Source organism: Pavona decussata, unplaced genomic scaffold (assembly GCF_977016875.1).
Source record: "Pavona decussata unplaced genomic scaffold, jaPavDecu1.1 SCAFFOLD_184, whole genome shotgun sequence".
NCBI classification, from domain to species: Eukaryota; Metazoa; Cnidaria; class Anthozoa; order Scleractinia; family Agariciidae; genus Pavona; species Pavona decussata.
The window spans coordinates 29,613-55,000 of NW_028145593.1; the positions used below are offsets into that span (position 1 = coordinate 29,613).

A 25,388-nucleotide genomic window follows, 5' to 3' on the forward strand; every position below is an offset into this window, starting at 1 on the left:
AGGCCCAAGGGATGGCAAACAATTCCCACTTCTCTGATGAGGATATCGCCCTCGTGTTACAGGGAAATTCATTAGCGGATATGTCTCGCCTTGTTTTCCGCGATCCAGATCACTTCCTAGCAGGGGAACTCCATCGCCATGCACCACAATGGAATGCTTTATTAAATGATATGAACGATGAGCGCTTCTCTGAAGTCCGTGATTGGATTACTAACGGTGTAGACGTAACGAAGTTCTTTAGACCGTTTAAGGGTAGTTACAAGGGACGGAATTACGAGTGTGATAGTCCACCGCCTTGCGTTTTCCCCAACCACCTGTCGTGCAAACCTTTTGCCTCGTTTATTTCTGATACGCTCCTGGACCGTTTGCGTTCCGGTGCTATTTCTTTGTGGGGCAAAGTCGGAGAATGCACCCCACCCCACCTTATTATGCCCCTCACTGTCGAGCCTAGCAAGCCGCGTCTCTGCAACGACGATAGATTTCTTAATCTGTGGATCGAAGACCGTCCGTTTGCCTTGGATAGCGTCCAACACTTGCCTAAGTATGTCAATACAGGATTTTACCAAACAGTGTGCGACGACAAGTCAGGATATGACCACATCAAACTTCACCCCAGCAGTCGAACTTACTTTGGCTTCCAGTGGGGAGGTTGGTATTTTGTGAGTGAATGTATTCCTTTTGGCTGGAAATCCTCGGCCTATATATATCATACGACTGGTCTAGTTGCGTCACACAGACTTCGTTCATGGAACATTCCCTCTTCGTTGTACATTGACGACCGCCATAATGGCCAACTGTCATTTCCAGGTGGCATTTTACCAGCCGCCTATCAAGCCCTCGCCTCAAGGGATGAAGTGAATTTTGCTCTGGCCGTCGCGGGTATTTTTCTCACGTGCTACATCTTAATTTCCCTCGGCTACTTTATCGGTCTGGCGAAGTCTCACCTTACCCCGAAAAAACAGGTGCCATACCTTGGTTTCGGTATCGATTCTGAACTACAGGCGTTTACCTTGTTACCCCATAAAAAAGAAAAGCTTCTTCGTCTCATCAAAGAAACGTTGGCTCGCGATAACCTGGACCTACTAACCTTGCAAAGGCTTAGCGGTAAATGCGTGTCCATGAGCTTGGCAGTTCCGGGCGCAAGGCTTTATGTTAATGAAATAAACCTAGCTGTGTCTCGCGCCACGCGTTCTGCTCGACCTGTAAAGATGTCTGCCGCTCTAAAGAATGAAATTGAGCACTGGCTATTCCTTGAGACCTGGGACGGTTTTCTTCCCTGGCGGTCTGAGAAACACACACATGTCAGGTTGTTCTCCGACTCATCTCGCTTCGCTTGGGGAGGTGCACTGAGTCCGGGTGCCATTGAGGCGAACGTTTATGATTACTGGGACGCCTCAACAATACAAGCCGATATCGCCACTAAGGAGACCTTAGCGCTCAATAATGTCCTTGAATCATTCGCTGATACCATCAAAAACTCGTGGGTCGACGCCTTCGTCGACAGCATGGCTCTAGTCCGTTCATGGAATCGACAGGGCTCTCGTTCTCAATCGCTTTCTAGCGCCTTGAAGAAATTATTCAACACAATGACGAAACTCAACATCGATTTGCACCTTACTTTTGTGCCTAGTTCTCAGAACCAAGCCGACTTCCCCTCGCGACGCCTTAGCCTACAGGATGCCAAATTGTGCCCATCCCTATGGATAGTAGTACAAGAGTGGTATGGCGGCGAAAATGGGCACTCTGTCGATCTAATGGCACGCCCTTCAAACGCCCAATCCGACTTGTCAGGTGCCAAGTTACCTTTCTTCTCTGAAAACCCTCTGCCGGGATCCCTGGGGGTGAACGTGTTCGCGCAATCGCCCGATCTGTACGATCCATTTGTATTCAAGAACCCATACGCCTTTCCCCCGATCTGCCTAATACCTCATGTTATCAAGTATATGAGAAGCCTGCAATTATCCTACACTATCGTAGTACCAGACGTATGCCCAAGGCATTTTTGGTGGCCCTTGTTAACGTCTACATGTTCTTCCCGATACCTGCTGGCCGTTGCCGGAAACGTTGGAGCGCTCCTCACTCCCTCTAAACACGGGTTTTCAAACAATTGGCCTATCCCATGGGATCTCTGGGTGTTCCGCATCGGATAAGCAAGTAGTAGCTCTTGGTTAGCGCACGAGCCAAACAAAGAACACTTAGCTATCTTTAAATTTGCCAATTCTCCCATTAATTTAGCTCCATCCATTACTTCAGTGAAATCAATGTTGTCAATAAATCATTGTTTTCCAGTATACATCTGTTGACAGTTGTTTTATAGCTTCATTTATACATTTATGTCAAAACAAATCTAAAGGATAAAGAAGGAACTGTTTGTTTTACTTTCATATCCTTTAGGACTTACCTCCAGCCGTTCGAGCGTTTGTACCAGCCGTGTCATGTCCTTCGTGCAGCCACCCCAACGACAAGCTGTTCTTTTTCTGCCAAATGTGCGGCTACAGGAGGAAAACAGTCTCCCTAAGTGTCCCGAGCCCTAAAACTCTCAGTCGACCTTCAAGCGATAGATAACCGTTTGGAACTCCTAAATAATGCCTCCCTTCAATCGTCATACTCAAAACAGAAGTGCTCACTTCGTACGGAGTTTGAAACTTTCTTGGCGTCCCTTCCGAATAGTAAAACCATCCTTTCGGCAAGCCCCACTGACATCTCTCGGTTCTTGGTCTGGAAAGACCGACATGGCAAAACCATAGTACATAGTAATGGGTGTCCCGATTCCCACCTTCAAAACGCAGCTAGGTGTAAATGTCCTAAACGCCTGGCATTCAAGACAATCGACTCCTACATTGGAAAACTGCGAGCCATTTTTAAGGAAACCGGGCGCTGTGGAGAGTGGAACTCCCTGCTAGGTCTGGGTAACCCCGCCGCTTCACTCGAAGTGCAAAAATATCTTAAGGCGTCAACTGAGGAACAATTACGAGCCCGCATCACGCCAAAGCAAGCAGTTCCCCTATTTTTGTCCAAATTGTTGCTTCTGGCCCGTTTTTTAAATCGGAAAATTGCGGAGCGCTCGGTTAGTCCTTCTGGTCTGTTTGTATTGACGCGGGACCAAGCGTTTTTCAAAACGTTATTCTTTAGCGGTGATCGTGGTTCAGATCTTGGCATGGTGAAAACAGAAGAGATCCTGCGTTTCCCCCAGGACAATGGGCTGTTGTTCAACCACGTATGGGGAAAAACCCTGAGGGATGGCGTCTCTAACGTCTTCGGGATTCGGAGACACCCTAACCCTGAGTTGTGTCCAGTTAAAGCTATTGAGACATATGTAGCCGTGGCTTCCGAGTTACGCGTCTCTGTGACAGATGGTTACTTGTTTCGACCAACTAATCCCCAAGGTCATATTGTGAACAAACCATTTTCAAGTTCTTCAGCAGAAGCTCGTTTAAAGCTGTATTTGAAAGAAGCTAAGATCGATGAGGGAGAAACGCTACACAGCTTCCGTTCGGGCTCAGCCATAACGTTAGCGTTATCTGGCTCCCAGTTGGCGGACATAATGTCTCATGTAGGATGGAATAACAAAGAAACTGCTCTCTACTACATGAAACTAGCGGAGGTGCTTCGTTTGGATAGTCCCTCTCATTTGCTATCCGCGGACTCTTCCGCGACAGCCGCCCTAACAGAGAACTACATGGAGCTCAACCGTCTAAAAAACTTTATATCCGCTTTTCCGCACGTTTAATTCTTAACCTTGTTACATCTCGTTTAAAACACTTCACGAATTTTTAGGATGGGGCACCTTGAGTTTGGGATTCTGAGAACGGGATTTCCTTATGGTCCAGTGGTTTGGGACTTTAGGACACTCTGTAACATAGAGACTGTCGGTGCCCAATCTCAACATAGCGTGAGAGAGAGAACGTTGAGAATAAAGTACTATTCTCAGCGGTCTCACCTCTCACGTATAAAAGGAGATGAGACAAAGTGAACAATGCCATTCTGTCGATCAAGCGAAGTGTTGTAGTATAAAATGCAGCACACGGTATCCCTTGCCCTGACGTTCTCTCTTTCACCAGCCATCAAGTTTCGTCCTGCGTTTGATTTTCCCTACCCAAACCCTCCCCTTTCCTCTTCAGAACATTCATCAACAGGACGAGACTGTCGGTGCCCAATCTCAACATAGCGTGAGAGAGAGAACGTTGAGAATAAAGTACTGTTCTCAGTAGCTCTATACTCTAGAAACCAAGTAATTTAGTGTTCATTGCTCTCTATCCGCTTATCGTATCTCAAAGGTTCGAGTTAGCGGGAGTTCGAATATTTGCGAGAAATGGGAACAAATGACCGAAGATCGGATACATTGTTTCATTTCCATGTATGTGATTGCTATTCAAACGACGTGTTTACAACGCACAAAGACTAAAACCCAAACTGGTTATTTTGCTAACAAAACGAAGTAACATAAATTTGGGAGAGATGGGATAAAATGAGCGGATATCGGATACATTGTTTCGTTTACATGTGATTGCTTTTCAAACAACGTGTTTACTACGCACAAAGTATTAAAATTGTTCAAAATGGGCGAAATGGTTAACAGAGGAACAGTCCTGTAAGACACCGTACAATACTTTCAAGATGCATCAGTGAGCCTGACTTAATTCAGATAGAAATTTAATTTTTTATAGTATTTTTTGACCCACTACACCTTGGAAGTCGAGCGAAAATCATAGCAAATATAACCTGAGGGAACAATAGACCACTTCGAGTTAGCGTACGGTTCAAGTTGTCGTGTTTTTTGCGGTCTCTGAGGGTGACTCAGCATTGGGTTTTGCTGAACGATTTCCGTGACGCGGAGCTTTCTTGTTTTAACATTCGCGTAACTGTTCTTGGTTTCAGCCAATTTTTATTTATTTATTTATTTATTTATTTGCCCAAAATCAACAACTATTACAATTTTTCATTCATCACTGTGGTGACAGCACTGAGCAGGAACACTCAGAAGCCTTTCTAGGCTTATCGAGGAGACCCCCCTTACTAACTGTTACTAACTTTGAACTCTGGCGATACATGAAATTATCAGTGATTTGCATAGCTTCCCGCCCACTGAAATGAACGTTGCTTTGTGTACTCAGTATAGCCAGATAGCCTACCTCTGCGGTGTGCTGGCTAGATCACGGAAAACGTGGAAGTTCCCATCAACTGTATTGCGATCAGCAAATTTGAAACCAGCATTTATTGCAATGCTGAAGCGGCCGATTATCTCGTCAGGGTTGCTTTATCTCAAACAATGAGCTTGGTGATCACGAGTGGGACAATCAACACCTTATTATTAGAATTCATTGAAAGCAAAAGCAGCCTTACAAGCGACACAATTAAAATGAACTTTGCCGAAGGAGACATTTGCTCTTGTTTTGCCCTTTCTGTACGCCTTTCCCTTCATATATGCCTTGTGCGGTAAGGCAAAATTCCTGCAATTCCGAATCGACAATTTTGTGTGTCTTTACAAAATCAAATTTCGCAATACGATTTCCCACTGCTCATTTTATTTGGGCTCAGAGTAAGCACGTTAACTGGATACACTGTTATACTTTTGAAGAAATGCTTGCTTTTACAAACATTTCCAGAAACTCCGCTCTACTTCTCTACCACTTTAAAGTATACAAAGTTTTTACCGGCCTATAAGCCATTGACACCTAACAAAAAATATGTCTACCAGTTGCCATCATTAAGCAGCCTGTAGGCAATCTGCCATCTGTAGTCATCAATGTCATGCTATAGGGGAAGACAAAGTATTTATATTAATTGACTTTTCCCTGAATTACGCAATTGACTTCATTTGCAGAAAGAACTACATTTTTGCCCAAGTTTATTTATTCATTTATTTATTCACCACGACATACATTCACAGAAAGTCACAGTAAATACTAGACTAAGATATTACATAAGTTTACAGTGAGTAATAACAGTAAAGGAAGAAGTAAGAAGTTGCGAGGAGACCTTAAGAAACCCTCGGGCTTATACTGAGAGTTCTCCTCGGAGATATGTTAGGACTGTAAGACTAGTAAAGACATTGTATTTACAATAGATTTTTTAACATACGGTGGTAAGGCTATAAAGACATAAAAAAGTCGGACGTTTCATACAATTAACTGAGGAAATCAAGAAGCTTTCTTTTGAAGGTGGATAGGCTAGAGGAGGACGTAATTGATAATGGCAAAGCATTCCATATTCTTGGCCCTCTAAAGAGTATAGTAAATTGCTTGATATTAGTTCGGCAGGTGTGAGGCCCAAAATGAGCTGAGGTCCTAGACAGTATTATAATGATGAATTTGACCACTAGTCGGAAATAAATTTAAAAAGGGCGAGGGCAGCCAACGTTGGCGATAGGAAAACATAAATTTTGCAATATAAAGGGAATTCACTTTAAAAATACTTAGGATATTCAATTGTGCAAATAAAGGTGCAGAAGGTGCAAGGTGATAAGAATTTGTCAATCATAGCTCGCACAGCTCGTTTTTGAAGAAAAAAATGCGATTTACGTTTGTTACATAAGTAGAAGACCAAACTGTAGTACAATAAGTTAAATAGGGATAAATTAAGGTATAATTTAAAGATATTTTTAGTGTTTGATTACAAAAACAAACGAAATCTGTGCATTATACCAACGGACTTAGAGATTTCCTTGCAAATGTAACTGATGTAACTGAGTTAAGAGTTACGGATGGCCAAGTAACTGGTCCCTTACAAATTGACCGTCATTCTCGATTTATAGCTGGTAAGTCGGCTCGTTGGGATAAAATTGACTAAATATTTTGTTCTGTTTCTGCTTACATCGCAGTTATGACATTTAAAAATTAGCTCGGGTGATGAGGAGTATGAAGTACAGTATTTCAGTTAATACATACCTGTTGGAATGCGGTTTCCTTTCTTTCTGTAATGCACCCCGCGATCTTAGAAAGAAAAGTAACTGTGTCAACTAACGCCTGTCAGAGTATAACCATATCCATGGTAATTTCGGTTCAAGTATCAAGAAAGCAGACCACAGTCTAAAGGATCACCTTCAATACATACACTCCACAGCTGACATCATCGTTCTGTAAGAGGTGAGGAATGGCCCAAACAGTCCAGTGACGTCCCTCAAGCTCGCTCCTTTGAGTTAGGAAGTCCCTTGCAAGGAAATTGTGAAGTTAATACAGAGCATAATCAATGTGAATAGGTTTACCAGTTAGGTCTGAGATTGACACAAACGTATCTATGGTGCAAGTTACTTTCACAAGTAACAGTATATCTCGTACCGAACTACGTCGAAGAAATCTGGGCTACTTCTCCCCGCCGGATCCACTTCGGAAATTGTACAGTTTTCCAAGTCTATTATCTACGAAAGCAAGGCATTGATAGATGTTATCATGTCTATAACTTTATTTAGTAAAATGTAATGTGATAAATTCCTGAACGACATTTTATTTGAAATGTGAAAGGAGTAAGTCAAAATGCATGTCATCTCTTAAAAGTCTTAATAACGAATTACAATAAATTATCACTTTGTATATCCGAGACGGGTCGAACGCAAACACTTTCATCAAGCTATCGCTTAAGGTTTAGCGTGAGGAAATAACAAGCACTCTTAGTTATTGTGGTCTAGGCATTCAAACATCGATTATACCGTTTAGGTCACCGTAGCTCTTATATATTGGTCGGTCTGTTTTGAAATTATGCATGCCTTTTAAGGATCAAATAAAGTTTGATTCACACCCAAAGCCCTAGCCTCCGTTGGGGGTTTAATCCCCGTCTTTTTCAGATGGAAGTCCCTGGTTATACCATAAATTGTTTATGTCCATGGTCCTTTTGTAAATCTGAAAATGATGAGTTATTACAAGAAAAGGCGATGAGCTTCAGTTTGTCATAGGTGATTGTTATCAGTGGCAGTTATTTTTTGTAACTGAGCCCGTAATTCCCCTTAAGTATGCTTACGTCTAGTATCCAATGATATCGCTGGGTAGCCTGACAGGGGAACACAAATTTCTTGTATGTCGAAATGTCCAGCTGTAACCAAATGCAATGAGCAGACATTGCAAAAAAGTGTATTGTTTGATAAATAACTATGACAGTTTCTTCTTTGTTACATGACGGATAGTTAAGACTGAACATAGAAGAACACAATAGTCTTACTGTAAAATGACCAACGCCCTTTTTTCTCCTCTATTTCCATTAACAGTTTTAAAGAAACCTTGCGTATACCTTATGCATAACAATTTTCAAAAAAATCAATTCTGCACGTTCAAAGTGGTATGAATAGAATGTGCATGTCACCTACTTACCCTTTTGCGCCAGGGCTTTCCTCGCCTAGTCCTTTCCAAGAAAAAAAACCTCTTCGCAGTGATAACAAACTTGCCCTGCAATTGTAAAAGAAAGCTATTAAACTACTTTTACTTGCTACTCACGATGTGAAGCAATATTTACCGTAACAGTCATTTTATACTTACGTTTTTGTTGGCCCATTTTTCTAATAGTGTCATGTAAGCATTGATAACCTTTTATATTAAAGGAGACTATTAGAAACTGGTAAAGATAAGAGAGTGTAAATTTGTTCTGCATTTGTTTCTATAAAGCGAAACCGAAAATTAAGAGAACGAATCTTGTTCCTTTCAAATTTGGTGGATGCGCAATAAAACCCGACTTACTGAATCATTTAGCCATCCTCTTTTCCAAGTTGTTGATGGCCCAAATAGAGACACCCGATTCGTGGATGTCTGGCATCCCTAATTCCAGTGTTTTGACATCCTTCCAAGTAACACCAGTTGGGAAAGTGCGGTAAGGGGCGGAAGTGTCATTCCATATGGCTTGAACCTGACGAGCAGAAAATTTTGCGAAATTGTAATAGGGTAAACCGGGGGAATACTTTAGAAGTACGTCGAAATGACTACAATAATAGGGTTAAAATTCTTTTAGTTTTGTTCTCTTTGGGTGGCCAATCCTTGGTGACTCCCAGCTACCACACTTTTTAGGCTTGTTATGTCAGCTATCAAGTTATGGTAATTACCTTAAAAATCTTAAGTCTTTTTATTAATGCCTTTTTGCACTGAGGAAATGCTGCTTCGACTTCTCGTATTCTGGGCAATGTTAGCCGGTTTGTGTTAGCTTCCTCCGCTTCCAGGTCAGTGATGAACACCTGTTCAGCGTCCACGGTCTCCACCGTTCCCTGGGCGGGCAACCGAACACATCATTTCGTCCAACAATTCGCTCCGAAAATTTTATTGTTAAAGTGCCACCTTCCGTGTTCTGTACTCTCCCCAAAAAAGAAACAATCACAGTTACTGCACGCGACAGCAACAAACAGGTCATTGGATACCTGCAAAGGAAAACAGCTTATCAGTCGTACTTTTTTTTTCTAGTAAACCATTTGCGTAATCAACATAATTCATTCCTTTCTACTTAGCCGTTCTTCGTTTTACCTCACGTCTTTCCGAAGGTTCCTGTTCTTGTTTTTTCTTCGAAAACGTCCACTTCTTGTCGCCCTCTCGTCTCCGCCGCTCCTGGTGGCGTCATATTACTGGTGGGTGGTATCTTTATGGGGCATCTGCTAAAAGAATCGGGCATAAGTTTAATATTGACAGCGATATTCAATGATAATGATAATGCATTTATATACCGCATTTTCTATTCATATATATTCAAATGCGGTTTACATCAGCATATGTCCATTAGCGACCTCATCCTACCCACCCAACCCATGAAATCATGAAACAGCACAAAGACCAGACCAGCACACCGGGAACTCCGTGCCCTACTCTTTGCGATTAGTGTCTGGGGTCTTTAACGTCCCACAGGGTTATGAACATTGAAGTGTTGTGAGACGGGGCCTACGGTTTATCGTCCTTATCCGAGAAGACTAGAAAGTCTAACCATTTGCAGATGTCATTACAAAGGCAGCACTTTCTCCTCAGTTATTTAAAGACCCTGAGTGTTGGTCCGGCCGGGTTTGAACCCACGATCTCCCGCACGGTAGTCCGATGCTCAATCAACTGAGCTAACCGGTCGGCGGTCAAATAGATAATGATAGGGTGGTTACTCACCGACTCCGGCTCTTCGGTTAACTTAACTTTCATTTTCTTCACGGGTGTTGAGGTACTCTTAAAAGCAATGACAAACATATTAGGAGGTGATCAAATACAATTTCGCTGCAGCTAAATGGGCTCACAGGTAACAGTGCCATGGGTTATACTATATATTTCTTTGCCACTCCCTATCTCAGTGCTAGGGATCTAGGCTGGTTAGATCGCTAGACCGTCCTAGTTGGGACAGGGAGGTGCCATGGACTAGCCTTTGTAGTACAAAAGAAAAAAATACTAAGCAAACAAAAATAAAAGTACATGAGATGAAAGCTAGTGGGGTCTATTATGTCAACGTTCGTACATCCCACAAACGCATTAGTAGAGAGGCTCGTAGTTAAATAGTGAATGCATGCAAAATTTCAAATCGGTTCCCACTTTTCATCTATATAGATCACCCAGCCTTTGACCAAATATTTCCCATAGTCATTACACCTTTACCATTGGGTATTTATGGATTTCTTTGATTTTCTTGCCTAAAAATGAGGCAGAGTAGATTTTCTTTAAAAGTGACACACATCCTTGCTTCACTGGAATTCAGGGCAAGCACTTAATTACGTGGCAAATCTTTCACTCACAAGTGGTATTAGCTGCTCCTCGATTTCTTTGGAGTTTCTCTTTCCGTGAACTTGTTGTCCTTCGTCGACACTTATCTAGGAAAGGAGAGTAAATCGACCCTTAGACATTCTATAACACTTCTTGTGGGGTATTACTTGCTGTTTTAAAATTCGGTTGTAACGTGAGTTACGTAGATATAGCTGCTTAATGATAGCGATGTATAAAGGGAACACTTACTACAAAAGGCATTGCATGGTATTGCGTCTGATAGGGCCTCCACTGTTGATTCCGGTGATCAGGAGAGCACAACGCTCGAACAGCACTGGTCATCGAGTAACAGCTTTCTTCCCGACGATAAGTTTATCTGCAGCGAGTAAGGGAAATTAACAGCTCATAGCCATCTCAGTCTTTGCCAAAAGAGCACGATAGATTGTAAATAGAATCAAATATGGATGATCTTACTTCACTTGTCTTTCTTGTCATTGTCCTTGTTTTCTGGCCGTTCTTTCGTTCGCTCTTAGTTTTGCCCTAAAAACCAAGACAACTTATTAATTAATATATCCACCTGTCATAAACTAATCCTCGAGAAGATACTATTCAGCGAGCTAGCTTTGGATAGAGCGAGTTAGGCCAGGATGCAATTTACCGGAGTTAGTGTCCGAATGCAGTATTTTGATGTACGCTGATGACACTGTTTTATACTGCTCATCCTCTAAAGCCTCTATTATTCAAGACAAGCTGATTGCTGATCTCTCTGAAATTGAACACTGGCTTTCTTTCAATAGTCTGTTTATTAACGTATCAAAAACTGAAGCTATGCTTTTCGGAACTGCCCCTAGATTATCTGCCGTAAACTCTTTTTCTATTACTTTAAATAACAATGTTATTAAGCGGGTTTTTCACTTCACTTATCTCGGCATAGTTTTTGATGACCGCCTTAGCTGGAACGAGCAAATAAAGCACCTTATTTCAAAGGCGGGGAAACGCGTAGGAATGCTCGGCAGGCTTCGTAGAAGCCTCTCTAGAGAGAGTGCAAATATAGTTTATTGTAGTTTAATTAGGCCGATTTTAGAATACTGTGTAAGTGTGTGGGGCTGCTGCGGACAAGATCACAAACAAAGCCTTGAAGCCCTCCAAAACGGTGCTGCCAGAATAGTTGCAAGAACTGTGCGCAGCAGCCCGGCAATGGACATTCTGAATTGGCCCACACTGGAGGAGCGCCGTCGTAAAGCTGTTTTTAAACTTGTTAAGAAATGCCTGCAAGGTCAATGTCCCCAATAATTTAAAGGATATTTTAAACGTAACAATATAATCCATGCGCGCGCCACTATAGACAAAGCAACCTTTTACATCCGCCTGCTGTGAGGACTGAGATCGCAAAACGATCTTTTTACTACTATGTTTGCACTCTTTTTAACAAACTATCTTGATGGTATTTCGTATTTATTTGTTTCTAAATTTTTATTCGTACATAGTTTTCTATCTATTTTAATATCAGTATTAGTTTAATGTATATGTATATTGTAGTTTTAGTACATTGTCGTGCTCAGGGCTCCCATTGATAACAGAGAGCTTTTTCCATCTGAAGGGGCTACCCTGAGCGTTATAAATCAATAAAGGTTCTTCTTCTTCTTCTACAATAATTGCAGTGCGTGATCTTGGCGATTTTGGTATACTTGTTTCTTGTAAACGTCATTGGCGCGAGAACACGTGGAACATTAAAAACAACGCGAGCATATTGTTGGATAAATGTTAAATAAGCGTAGACAGGGTGTTTTCAGAAGAAGCTGATTTTCCATGGTGCTGTGTTTCTGGCAAAAGAAAAACATACACCTTCCTACAAGGAAAAAATGACAAAGTCATTATAGCTGCCCAGCCGCGCAGTTCATAGGGGTTTCCTTCACTCCAGTGAGCTGGAAAAATCTCCTGGGCCCGGTTGTTCGAAAGCCGATTAACGCTAATCCACGATCAAAAGTTAACCGAGGTTTTCATCTCGCTCGTTAAAAATGATTTTAAAGGCTCATTTTAAGCTAATGGTAAAGAAAAGTCTAAGGCAAGACTTAAGGACAAAAATCGTTTTGGCGAATCCTTATGGATTAGTAAATATACTCTAATCAAAGTTCACATTAACCCAGGATTAGCTTAATCGGGCTTTGAACAACTGGGCCCTGTTTACTGAAAAGTCCACATTTTTGGCGCGCTGACGAAAAACCTAAAAAATGTTATCTCCGAAAAAAAAAAAAAAAAAAAAGGCATGTAGCTGAGTACTATAATGTAAAAACTCGTCTTCAACGCCTACTGTTTTTCCAAATTTCAGCTACATGTAACTATTCTTGATTGACGTATTCTTGTTATTCTATATCTATAGACGAATCGTCCTAATCAAATAAGGAACCAAGCATAGACCATTGCGAGAAAAGTGTTACTTTCAGTCTTTGTTGTGCTTCCACTTCCCTTGCTCATTATTTCCTGTGATTGATTCATACAATTATATCAGTCAGCAAAAACCTGAACATCAGTTACGAGGGGTGGCACCTCTAATAGAGACTGTTTCGGGGATGTCAGTAAATACTTTGTTCCGCGAATTGGCGAGAAACGCCAGGTTTTGGCATCTATATTCCGGGATTTGCCAGAAACTTGGGAAGGACAGAACAAAATTGGGACTTACCAACTCATCATTCACTTCAAGAAGCAGTGTTTGATCCAGGTTGGCTTTTGTGGACGAAAGCTCTTCTTGCAACCTGCTGATTACCTGAAAATAAAAAAACGCGGAACAGTTTAAAGGGTAACTGTCTTTCTCTCGAGAAAATCGATGGAAGCATAACGTGAATTATTTTTACGCGACAAACCTGCCATTGTTTAGGGAGTTTCTTCTGCTCGCGGGATTGCATGTCGTCGATAACAAACGCCAGCTCTCTTACAATGCGAAGGAGCTTGGGAATTAAGAAAACAAAGTTAACAAACAAACAATTTTAGTTTTCAGTCAATTGCCTTCCACGTCAACAATACCAAAGCCCCCCCCCCCCCCCCCCCAAAAAAAAAAAAAAAGAAAAGATGAAAAGATCAGATGAACGAGATTTACCTCCTGAGTTTTCGCTTTCAAGTTATCTCGCTCCCGTTTGTGCTTTTATCCTTTCGCTGTCAGAGTTCTAAAGACTGGCCTGGAGCTAACACGCAGAGGTGTAAAACAACAATATGTAACAATTATTTAACGAAGGCGCGCAGGATATGTTATGACAGATAACCAATGACCAACTGACGAATGATCCTTCAGCTCATATCCAGCAAGCCCGAGTACAATAATAGTTAAACCCTACGACACATAATTGAGAATCTGAACAAAAAAAAAAGGGTAAAGGAAAGGGAACATTTGTCAATCACATGCAATAAACAAAAAGGGCGCGAAAACCTCTCGATGTGTTGCAACATTTCGGGGCAAAGTTGAATTAATTCTATCAACGTAGAAGCTTCACTTTTGGAAACTAAGTGCGCAATTTATCAGCTCTGAACTGTTGTAAATGGTCAGCGGTGGATTCATAAAAACTATTTCACTATGCTACAACTAATTAAAACACATGAACTATGATAATTCTAGGCTTAGAACAAGGATGTGCTGTTTAAACCGTCACCTATTTTCAACCTACGTGTAGTTTATAGCTATTTTATTTCTGGATCTATAAACCAGCAGAGTCCTAATTTAACCCTATACCTTTAAAGTGCCACTACGATCAAAATTTTGCATCCCTTTTTTTCTTCAGCTTTGGAAAGTAGAAGTGATAAATACTTACCACGCCAAATTTTACATCGAAATTCCAACGGGAAGACCAGTTATTTTAAACGCGAAGTTCAGCTTCGCTGTGCCGCCATTACTCGAACGACAAATGGCCGTTAACTACATAGAGAGCTGGATCTAGTTGCACCGACAGGAATATGACGTCATACGCGCACAACAACATGGCCCGCTTTCGAATGTTCGATCTCACTGATAGAAGCCACTTCTTTTTATTTCAGTGGCTCAAGGGCCGTCTTTACAACGCACACGTATTGTGGACACCCGAGAGAAACCTAATGGTGGTTGTTTGAACATTATGGTTCTGAAATACGTCAAAAGGGGTTAATTTCTTCAGACAAATCGTCTTTTTGTACATCGCACCGAAGTACTAAAGACATATCCGCTCGACGACTTCGACAGCTGCTTCGTGGGAAACTCAAACGCAAGGACTGCCATACAATGCTACTGCCTCGATGCTCACTTTTCCAGGGTAAAGCGAGGGACTAAGTGAGGCGATTAAGCCAAGATAACTAATCGGAAATGAACTGTTTTCGTGAATGCGTGCAATGAAAGCAAGTGGCGCGGAGTGGTGGTGTGTATGTTTTGTTTATTGCTCATTGTAATGCTTTGTTTGTCTAGTGTTCATTACGTCTACTTCCTATAAGTGTCATGCTTTGGTAAAATAAAAGTGCATAGATACTCCATTTTATTAAAAAAATAATAGTAATAATTGCTTGTGGTATAATATTGACAATCAACTGCCTCGAGTTTTTCGAATGCCCTCTTCCTACAAACCACCCAACACATTTCTGAAAGACTTGTACGCCGACTGTAGAATACACAGCAAGGCGAGATTTTCGATCTGTATTAAATGAGCAATTTTAATTAAACTGATTGTGACATTGACATGAAAAATTCATCTCTATATACTGAAACAATCACACGATATGTGAAAGTACAGGTCAGAAGAAATTTGCAGGCAACTTTCCAGCTGATGTGGACCTGCTGACACTCCAACTTGCAAAATTCTGTAATGTAACCATCACTGATTTCTGTGAGTCAAGAAGGTCTTGTGGCAATCCTATTTGGTCTGTGTTATTGACTAATTATAATACTATTATTGAGCAATTATTTCAACATCACTTGTAAATATGCTTTGACTGCACCTTTGTGCAGACTTGCAGTGAATATTATGCATGAAAGTTATCTTCTGGGACAAGTCAAGATAATATCTACAATTTAAACCGTATTAGTTTGTACTAAAGAGAACAAATGAACCAAACTGACAAAATTATGAGACAGTGTTTTGTCTAATACCCTATTCTAAAGAGTGTGGAAAACTACCAGAGCTTGGTAAATTTCATCTTTGTGTTTGAATTATTAATTTTGTATTTGTGCCTTCTTTTGTTTTCTTGGCAAAGTCTGTTATATGGACAGCCAATTTTATAGCATTTTTGTACAACATTTTTTGTACAACATTTTATAGCATTTTTTGTACAACATAATAAATTGCACTGTTTTGGTATATACCAGAGACAGTACAAAGGCGTCAACAAGGTCACCTAAGCACACCATGGTAAATAGGACTACCCATGGTAGATAATGCCATAGTAAATCTCACTTAGCTTTTAGTTTAGATCTGTCAACGACACTTCCTGAATCTAAAATATTGGGATCTATATTATTAGGGTTAGTCTAGGGAAGCATGAAGCCATTTTTCGCAGTTACAGAAGATACATTGTCCAGAAGAATGGGCCAGGATCTTACACAAGGTTTACATTGTACATAATGTGCAAATTTATAAATGGAAGGGAGAGGAGGAGAACTACTAGCAAATTTTTGCAATATTTAGCATTGATATCATATCAATATGACAAGTAGGTACTGGTAATGCATGCAGACTGTGTGTGTGTGGTTTTTTGAAAAGTTGCTGTCATACACATGTCATCAAGAACCACAATGCTGCAGGCATGGTGAGAGTAGACAGCAAGACTGGCCTCTGACTTCAAGGGTAAACTTGCCTTTATACAGGGAAGGTTTTTGGCCAGTGGGATCATGGCATGCATTCTTGTGCTCTGAGTATTCTCATTGTTGAAAATGGTTATTAGAGATGGCCACAGAAAAAAGGCGTACCTTTAAATTTGATCCTAGAAACTGCCAACATAAATGATAGGAGAGTCTTCAAAAAAATCTCCTGGATATAGGTCAAGCACATTAATATAAACAGTGAAGGGATTTTGGAAATTATTTACTGATGGCCAATTATTTTGTTGGCTTGTTCATAGTGAGGGAGATTTGAGTGTTATGTACATGTCATAACAGCAACGACAAAAACAAAACAAAAAAGCCCCCCCCCCCCCCCCCAAAGAAAAAAAATAATAATAGTAACAATTATAATAAAAATAAAATGAAATAAAGTAAATATGTGGTATTATTGGCACAAAAAAATGGCTTTGATATATAAAGCTGGCCCTGTTCTTGGTTCTGGTTATTTTCTGAAGGCCAAAGTAAAAACCCACAGATATCAGCATCCAACATAAGAAAGCCAGCGCTATTTGACAGACGGAAAAAGCTAAACAGAATAGAAAAACAACAAACACATAGTATAAGTATAAAGCATGAAAATGTTTGTGGGGTCATGTAAGATAAAAATTACAAGAGAGAAAAAAATGAAGTTCATGTCACTTAACAAAAACAAAAAATAAGCTGTGGTTTGTGTGAAAATTTAGGTTAAAGTGTTTTGGCTCTTAATTTAAAACACCAAAGAAAAAAGACAAGTCTCATTTCTGGTAGAATCTCCAAGAATAATTAAGGTATATCTGTGGAAAGGATGGTCATTCTTTCATAACTATAATATTTCAATTTTATGTTAGTGAACATTGTGTGCTTTTGTGGGAAAATACACAATACTGTTACAGCACAGTGTTATGCTGGATCTTCACACTCAACATGTAAAATGATTACAATTATAGTGTCAGTTTTAAATGAGATCAAGAGGCTGGTTTGCTTGTTTCACTCAGATTCACACATCCTCATTGACCAAGGAACAAATATTATTGAAATAACAAAAATGGGTGAGATATGAGGCAAGCCTACTAAGGTTTCCTCCTCAGCTGTCCTCCTAAACTTTCTTATTAATCTTTAGTTTTCCAGCTGCATTTCAGGGCTTTGCAACAATTTATTGTTGAATGTTACTTGGACTGTGGCTTTAAAATATTAGGCCCCTCATGATTACTTCATTTACTGCTTGAAAGTTGTTGTGGAATGAGGAAAGGATCTAACCAGGTAATACCTGGTAGATTACAGCCCTGTAGTATTGTAATATTGCAAATATTCTGTAGATTACAGCTATAGCTACCCACTTTTCAACTGAAGTTAATTATACATCGTTTTAGTTTTGTCAAAGCTTTATTGAACTTTAAAAAGCGAGGTTAATAGTTCTTTTTTTCATGACTCATTGTGCAGCTTTGGTTGATACTTGCGAACACCATCTACGCCACCAACATAACATCAACATGTATTGGTCTGGAGTTATCCATCCTATTCAATAATTTGTTGCTCAAGTGTTTCTGTGAAGAGTGATTAGGTTCTGTTTATAATCCCAAATAGAAAACATACCCAGAATATTAAATAACCATATGTCTACCTCCAATACAGTTGCTGAGTAAATGCCGGAGTGAATTCGTTTCTTCCTCGGCTTTACATGTAAATCCCAGGCTTGAATGAGCTGTTCGCGTGTCTTCGAAGCGTATACTTAACAGTCATACAACTCCAAATCCACCGCCAAGGAAATTATAATCCGAGATATTCGGTAAAATTGTCCTTTAGATCGCTTTTCATCAAACTGGATGGCGAATCTTACAAATTATCTTGCCTATTCACTTACTTTAGGACTTGCGATTACTGAGGTTTACTGAGTTCTTGCAAGGAACGCACGATGTTCGATGCGCGTATGACGTCACACAAAGATCTCATACAAACAACCGCAGTTTAGAATCACCACGGGCGTCACTTTGCCGTCGGAGTAATGGCGGACGGGTTTTCGACGGTTTTCGGCCACTTATTCCCAGGATCAGTAAGCTTGTATAAAGCTAATTAATAGCTATTTTTGCAATTACGAACTCATTAAATGGATTGGAACACGAAAAGGGCGAAAATAGAAGTAAAAATTTTCGTCGTAGTGGCACTTTAACTTTTATGACATACATTTAATGCCCTATTTTAAACCTGTTTTAAAGGTATTTTTGTACCATTTTCCATTTTTTCCCATTAAATTATCCTTGTTTTATGTTTATTTTCAGCCTATTTCATTTATACATAATCATAGGCTGCAAAGATCTTGCAGGATCCCCAAGGTTCTTTGCAGGGACTTCAAGGTTCTTACAAGATCCTACAAGATCTTTGAGGATATAAATTAAGATCCTTAAAGATCCTCAAAAAGATCCACAAAAGATCCTCATGTGGATCTTTAAAGATCTTTTAAAGATCCTCAAGGATCTTAAAAAGATTTTCACCAGGGAATTGTTTTAGTATAAAATCTACTAGTCGGTCCAAACTACTGTAAGCAAGTGAATTATCTATTTCCTCATTGCAGACACTTCGAAAACGCGACGAAGCGGTCGCCATTTTGTTGAAAACCGCTACTCACTATCTATCACAGAATAGATAGCGAGTAGCGTAGCCAATCAGAGGATGGCATTCGTAAAAGAACACTAGTAGATTTATACTAAATGCAATTAGTTGTTGGGTGGAGAAAAATGGCAAAGTCAAGATAATCACAAACTCTTCTGCAATAAAACTGAGAGGTCTTTGGTTTCAATGTGTTGAATAATTAAACAGTTATCCTGCTCAGTCTTTTGGAATATCCCCTGATTTCAGCAAACTCAGTGACTGCAGCCTCGTCAGCTAAATATCAGGTGATATTCCATGTCATTTTGCAGGATAATCTTGTGTAACAAATCTACTAACTTGAGGCATATACATGTACCAGTAACCAATCTAAAGTGCATTTAGATAGAGAAGAGGTGGGAGGGGGGGGGAGGGGTGGTTTGTAAAGAAACTGTGGTAACCGTGTTGGTGGGGAGTGGAAACAAACGTTTGGTGTATCAACAGAGTTGATAACTAAACTTGGTAATTTGGCCACCATTAAGCTCAATTTGAGTGGTGATGTTTCAAGATTGGATGCTGACAAAAGGGCTAATTAATGCTCTAAACATCAGCACTCAAATTTCTTTAGAAAAAAAATAATACCAACTCTGTTCATAAAACCAGCAAACATTACAGATATGTTTAGCTTGCTTTTCGTTCTTTTCGCTGATCAGATTGGCCAGGTTTTTGGTATGTGCCCTTAAATTCCCTCTGCTGATGACAGTTGCTCTAATCTTTCATCTCCTGCTGTGTGGGGATAAAAATGGAATTGAACACTTGCCTTAATCATGAAGTTTTACTCAAAATGAAGTGCGTAAATTAAGCCAAAATAAAATCTGGGGGCAATGTTTTCTGAACGAATTAAGGGCTGTAACTGGACCAAAAAAAGCCTAACAAGTTACCACCCATTGAAGGCCACATAAAAAACCCTGACCAGCAAATCTGAGCTAAAACAACAAAAAGTGAGCTAACAATTGCACTATATAAAGTTATGGGTTCTAGTGGTTATGACTGAAGCCTTCCAATAATTGAACTTTAATATTCCAGACATACAAACTTGTACACTCATCTGTAATTAGTGCCCTCAAAAGAACCCCCAAATTCAGACCTGAAATATTCATCCTGAAATGAACTCTGCTTGTATGGACTGAAACGCCTATTATAGTGCAGAAAATAGGTCTCACCAATTAGTTGCAACTCGTTAATTTTTTTTCTTTTTTTTTTTGTGTGTGTCGTACTTGTGATTTCTCTACCTCCACTTAATTCTATTTGTTCTGTCTTTGATTGTAATAACTGTAATTATAACAGTAATTTTATCCTTAAACAGTTGTAAGTGTGGCCCGCCTTAAGATTAGCTCTCACTACCTGTAGGCCAGTCTCTCTTTTTTGCTAACTTTTGGAATTTATGAGTAAACTTAAACTTGGACTGTGATATGGTGATTTACAATGTAGGATCTGAGTGTGATTTCATCTGTCAAAATTCTATTGTTTCCCAAGCATGTACAATCACCACATAAGGTGCAGTTAAAACTCATTGTACAATTTGTCGCTGAACATGAAACATACAGTCAACTCTCACCTTGTGGGCACCTCACTATTGCAGACACCCTGACAATACAGACAGCAGCTAAATCCGAGGAAAAAATAAATTGTAGACATCTTCTGGAATATTAAAATTCCCGCTATTACAGTCAGTCTTGCTGTTAAGGATACTAACTCGAGGTCCCAGATGGTGTCTGCAATAAAGGGAGTTGATTGTATTTTCTTTTCTAGCCTGTACCTCCGACAGAAATTAATTTAAAAGATAATTATTGGTTTACCATTAAAGAAGTTAAAATCAAAATTTGGACAAATATATACTGTATGTATGCCCTGAGCTTAAGCAATGTAATAATAAAAGATAATTATTTACAAGTACATTGTAAGATTTGAAAGAATGAAGAGTATAAATGTATTTATAATTCAATTATCTTACTAAAGGCAATTTATTTACAGTTTCTTCCAATGTCGTCATCTCACCAAGACTGGCAACAATAACATGAACTGAAACAAAAATGTAGCTTAATGAAGACACATCTTAATTTCCTCATTTAGGTTTGGGAGAAACAAAGTCCTCAATCATTTGAGAATTACTTGTCATTAATTAACACGTCATTATCATAAACAAATCTTAACACTGACATGAATGAAACTTTGAACTGGTAGATACATGTACACTGTACAGTATATGACCCAGAATTGACTCAAGACAGCTACTAGTATTTCTCATTTCACCCATGCCATTATGATGTCAAAATTAATGTACACTGTACTCGTAACTGACTCCTTACTGTTCACAAATTGACATCTGGTTGTTCTTTCAAAGCAAAATCAGCAAGATCTACACTGTAGCAATAATTCTTGATTATTAAATTCAATAAAACAATTATCCATATCCAATGCACTTGTGAAATCATTATTTGTTAAAATTAATAGACCATAAAAATGATGCCATAAAATGTTCAAAACTCAAGTGATGGCTTGTGGTTTCACTGCCAAGTTTTGAACACTCAATCATTTCAGAATTACTTGTCATTAATTAAAATAAACCAACTACAGTTATCATAAGCAAATGTTAACACTCATGAATAAAATTTTGAACTGGGACATACACTGTTTATGACTCAAGACAGCTACAGTTGTAATATACTTGCACCAATTGTACCATATTTCTCATTCTCACCCTCGCCATTGTGATGCCAAATGTACTCATAACTCTTCTCACTCAGTTCACCACTAAATTCTGTCTGAGTCTGATTGGCTTTCAATCAATCTACATCACGCATGACCAGTATTTTAAAGAATGAAATGAACATTCAAATTCTCCTTTGTAATGTCTGGCATTTGAATGGAATCTGGAAGATTTCTCTTGAAATCTTTCCAAAAAAAAAAAATGCATTAACTGTATAAACCAATGATTGAGTGTTCAAAACTTGGCAGTGAAACCACAAAAAAAATTCAAAAATACTTTCAGTTGGAAATAAATTTAATGTCAGTTTTGAAATACATGTACTAGAGGTTGTAATGTAAAGAAGAATTCATTAATAAGCTTTATACAATACCATCAATAAACTAGGGAATTTTCTATCAAAGGGAACTCTGAAATCTCACTGGTGATGTTCAAAACTGACTTGTAAATTTCAAAACTCAGTTCAGTTTCAAAAATACTGGTTGGCTGTCATGTACGATTGACTGTAAGTACTGATCATGTGACATGATATGGTCTTCATCTGCAGAGAGATCAAGTCACTATCCATACTAGTGTCTGCCATCCAGTGAAAATACCCAGATGGATATTATACATGTACATGTTAGCACTTAATGTCCACAAAAAAAACCTCCAACTCATCTTCCAGATCATTAAGAAATGGGTTGCTAGTCACAGACTGACTATTATGCACTCCAAAAGAAAATTACATGTTAAGTGGTGAACAATTTTAATTACTTTATTGGAATTGTCTAATATTGAATCTGACGTTTCAAAAGAAATCATTAAGAAAATCCAAATCCCAACCCAAAATCAATGATGAATTTACATACACAGCTAAATGAATTATTTTTCAATAATCAAAATTGAGGGGGAAGGGGGGCAGGCATGGTTTTATATTTCCCTTTGAATTGTCCAAGATGACACTCTACATGTCAACAGATAGGACAGGTTCCAAGGGAGTTTACTGCTTACTCTAGACAGAGGGTTTGTTGTTGGAAACAATGACGCTTTATTTCTTGTCATACAATTAAGTTATCCATAAGCACAGTGTAGCATAATAAAGGCTAATTCAGGCAGATTACTAAATAAATGAAAATTAATAAGGGAAACAATTGGCCCATTCAACTGAGTTTTTAATTACAGTCAGTGCCAAATGGCCCCTTTAAAAATCCAGAGTCTCACGAAATTTAAGCAAAACCTTGGAGTATACAATTTTGAAGACCAGTTACTGAAAAGGTCCTTTTCTGACCTTCCCTGTAGCTACATTTGCAGTGAATATGTGGTGATTCAATTTTATTCTTGGTTTATTATTTATTTTCCCTTGTTTCATACTCATTATCATACATTAATTACCATATACAAAAACAAAGGAAACTAAAAATGAAACCATGGATAAAAAAAATTGAACCTCAAAAATATATTCCACAGTAGTTTAAAAGCTTTGGTCTCATGTTTTGGTGTTTATTCATGCATCATTTTACAATAACTGTCAAAATTTCAGTGTGCTGATTGGCTCATACTGTAGCTATTTGCTCTAAGAGTACAGACAATGAAAGCAATGCCAAATGCAATGCATAAGTGCTTTCTCAACAGAAAATAAAGCCTTTTCCGGTCATATTTTTTCCACGTTATTGTACATGTATAAAACAAAATTTGGATTGTCTTCTTGCAAACGTTTATTCATTTTAAGACGTTGTTTTCTTGCGAGGATAAGAAGATGTAACGGTTTTGAAAATGTCTCATCAGTCTTTTAACAACTTAGGTACAATGTAAATATGTAGCAATGTAGAACTTATCAACATGAACACACTGTGAAAGCAGAAAAACCACAAAGCGAAACTCACAAGCTCGATCAACTTTGGCACAGCTTTGGCACAACAAGAGTTTGGCACAAATTTGAGCACACGTTAAGCACAGCTCATGCACAGGTTATGCACACTTCTGGCACACTCAGAATTTTGTAATCTGCACTAAGGCATGCTGAACTGTACATGTACAGTATGTTCAGTCTCAAAAGCACAGTCTGATCATATCTTGAAAACAATGTTGCAATTTAAGGACAAGCTCTCCAAATTAAAAACAATACCCTATATAGGGATGGAAGCTCTGAACTTGTGGGCATTTGAAGAAACTCAGTCTTTTATTTGCATCTCAGTAAGGACTAAAAATTTAGGAAAGACGGCCTAAAAAAAGACATACGTGTAGTTGACCTTGTTGCTTACAATAAAGGTAAAATATGATCAGTCTCCTTAATAGCTTGCTGTTGGTTACTATAACTTACTTATTTTTTAATTCTTAGACACAGTTTTCAAGACAAAGAAAACTGATAAGTTTTTTTTCACTTAGAGAGAAAGCAAATTTGTGTTTTGTTACTTGAAGTGGAGAAATTCAAAAATGTGCCAATCAGACTGCAAATGTTACATGCGGCCTTCAAAATACTCATAGTTTCCACCATTGTGACGTTATTTTCTCTTTTCACAATACCTTTCTATGAAAACACATTCCTCCAACCAGAAGTTGTCTAGAAACTTGAAATCTATGGAAATTCTCAATTTGATGCAAGTTCGAATTATTTCACAAAAATGAAATAAACCTTGATTTTTGGTTGACAGTGTACACTACTACTAGTTGCGTTATACAATAGGACATTTTCACTAACGTGTCATTTGACTACAGTGTACAACTACCAGAATCCTTCTGGTTTTTGCTTTCTCATGCTAATTAGAGCTATTGTTCTTTGCTGTCCACTCAGGGATTACAAAATTTGAATTTGAAAAGGAAAACGAAATGAATTCTGGTAGTTGTAGTCAAATGACGCCATCATGAAAATGGCCTATTGTTCAGATTTTAATTAGAGAGTATAGATCATAGAAAACTGCCACTGATTTGCTAAGTCAACACTCCCCCCCCCCCCCCCACCCCCTAGCAGTCCTGCATCTTACGAAAGCTCTATTTTCACTGGACACTTACAGCTGTATAACCTGCAGCTGCAATGTTTTTTTTTTTGTTTGTTTTTTTTTTTCGGTTGAGAGCATTATTTGGATTTTCATTCTTCTTCCTCTCGACCAACCATGTCAGATATTTCAAATGGTACAGATTGTCCCACCGCTTCAAGTGTGGACGAGTTCACTAAACTTAGTAGTGAACTTTGTCGTGAACACGTGGAAGCTTTCATGGGAATCAATCTCTTCGTGTATTCAAGAAGGCAGTACAGAAATAGTCTGATGTAATATAACTTACAATATAAGCTTACCTCCGGTGGCTGAGCAAATCTCGATCATTTTATTTCTCGTTTGTTGGAGTCCTTCCTCAGAACGTGACACCAGAATAAAATGTCCCTCAGTTTTATGATCAGCACACTGACGCGCTAAAGCGACAGCTACGGATCTTCCAAAGCCACGACTAGCGCCAGTAATTACACAGTAAACTCGAGAACCAGGGACAAACAACATCTTCGCGTAATCTTAACTTCCTTGCAGATACAAACAAGATGGCGACAAGTGAAAAACAACAAGGCGTCCCTATGCCTTAGCATCCGCGCTAATCGACACGTTCTCTAATCTGATTGGTC

The 25,388-nt window shown here is 39.1% G+C and overlaps 1 pseudogene across 1 annotated transcript in view; it reads right to left on the bottom strand.

Moving 5' to 3' along the window:
• Positions 1–5,303: 5,303 nt before the first annotated feature.
• Positions 5,304–25,388, bottom strand: part of LOC146462774 (uncharacterized) — a 21,229-nt pseudogene continuing 1,144 nt past the window's right edge. The window contains exons 1-20 of the transcript XR_014857020.1: positions 25,071–25,388; positions 20,648–21,111; positions 18,615–19,815; positions 13,732–14,371; positions 13,499–13,582; positions 13,318–13,401; positions 13,056–13,118; positions 11,112–11,177; positions 10,840–11,013; positions 10,670–10,744; positions 10,056–10,112; positions 9,023–9,370; positions 8,664–8,829; positions 8,466–8,513; positions 8,301–8,375; positions 7,954–8,025; positions 7,278–7,357; positions 7,041–7,149; positions 6,888–6,932; positions 5,304–5,754 (exon numbers count right to left, since the gene is read on the bottom strand). The exon at positions 25,071–25,388 is cut by the window's right edge and continues 1,144 nt beyond it. The product of XR_014857020.1 is annotated as an uncharacterized LOC146462774 (transcript). The remainder of the gene's footprint in view (positions 5,755–6,887; positions 6,933–7,040; positions 7,150–7,277; positions 7,358–7,953; positions 8,026–8,300; positions 8,376–8,465; positions 8,514–8,663; positions 8,830–9,022; positions 9,371–10,055; positions 10,113–10,669; positions 10,745–10,839; positions 11,014–11,111; positions 11,178–13,055; positions 13,119–13,317; positions 13,402–13,498; positions 13,583–13,731; positions 14,372–18,614; positions 19,816–20,647; positions 21,112–25,070) is intronic.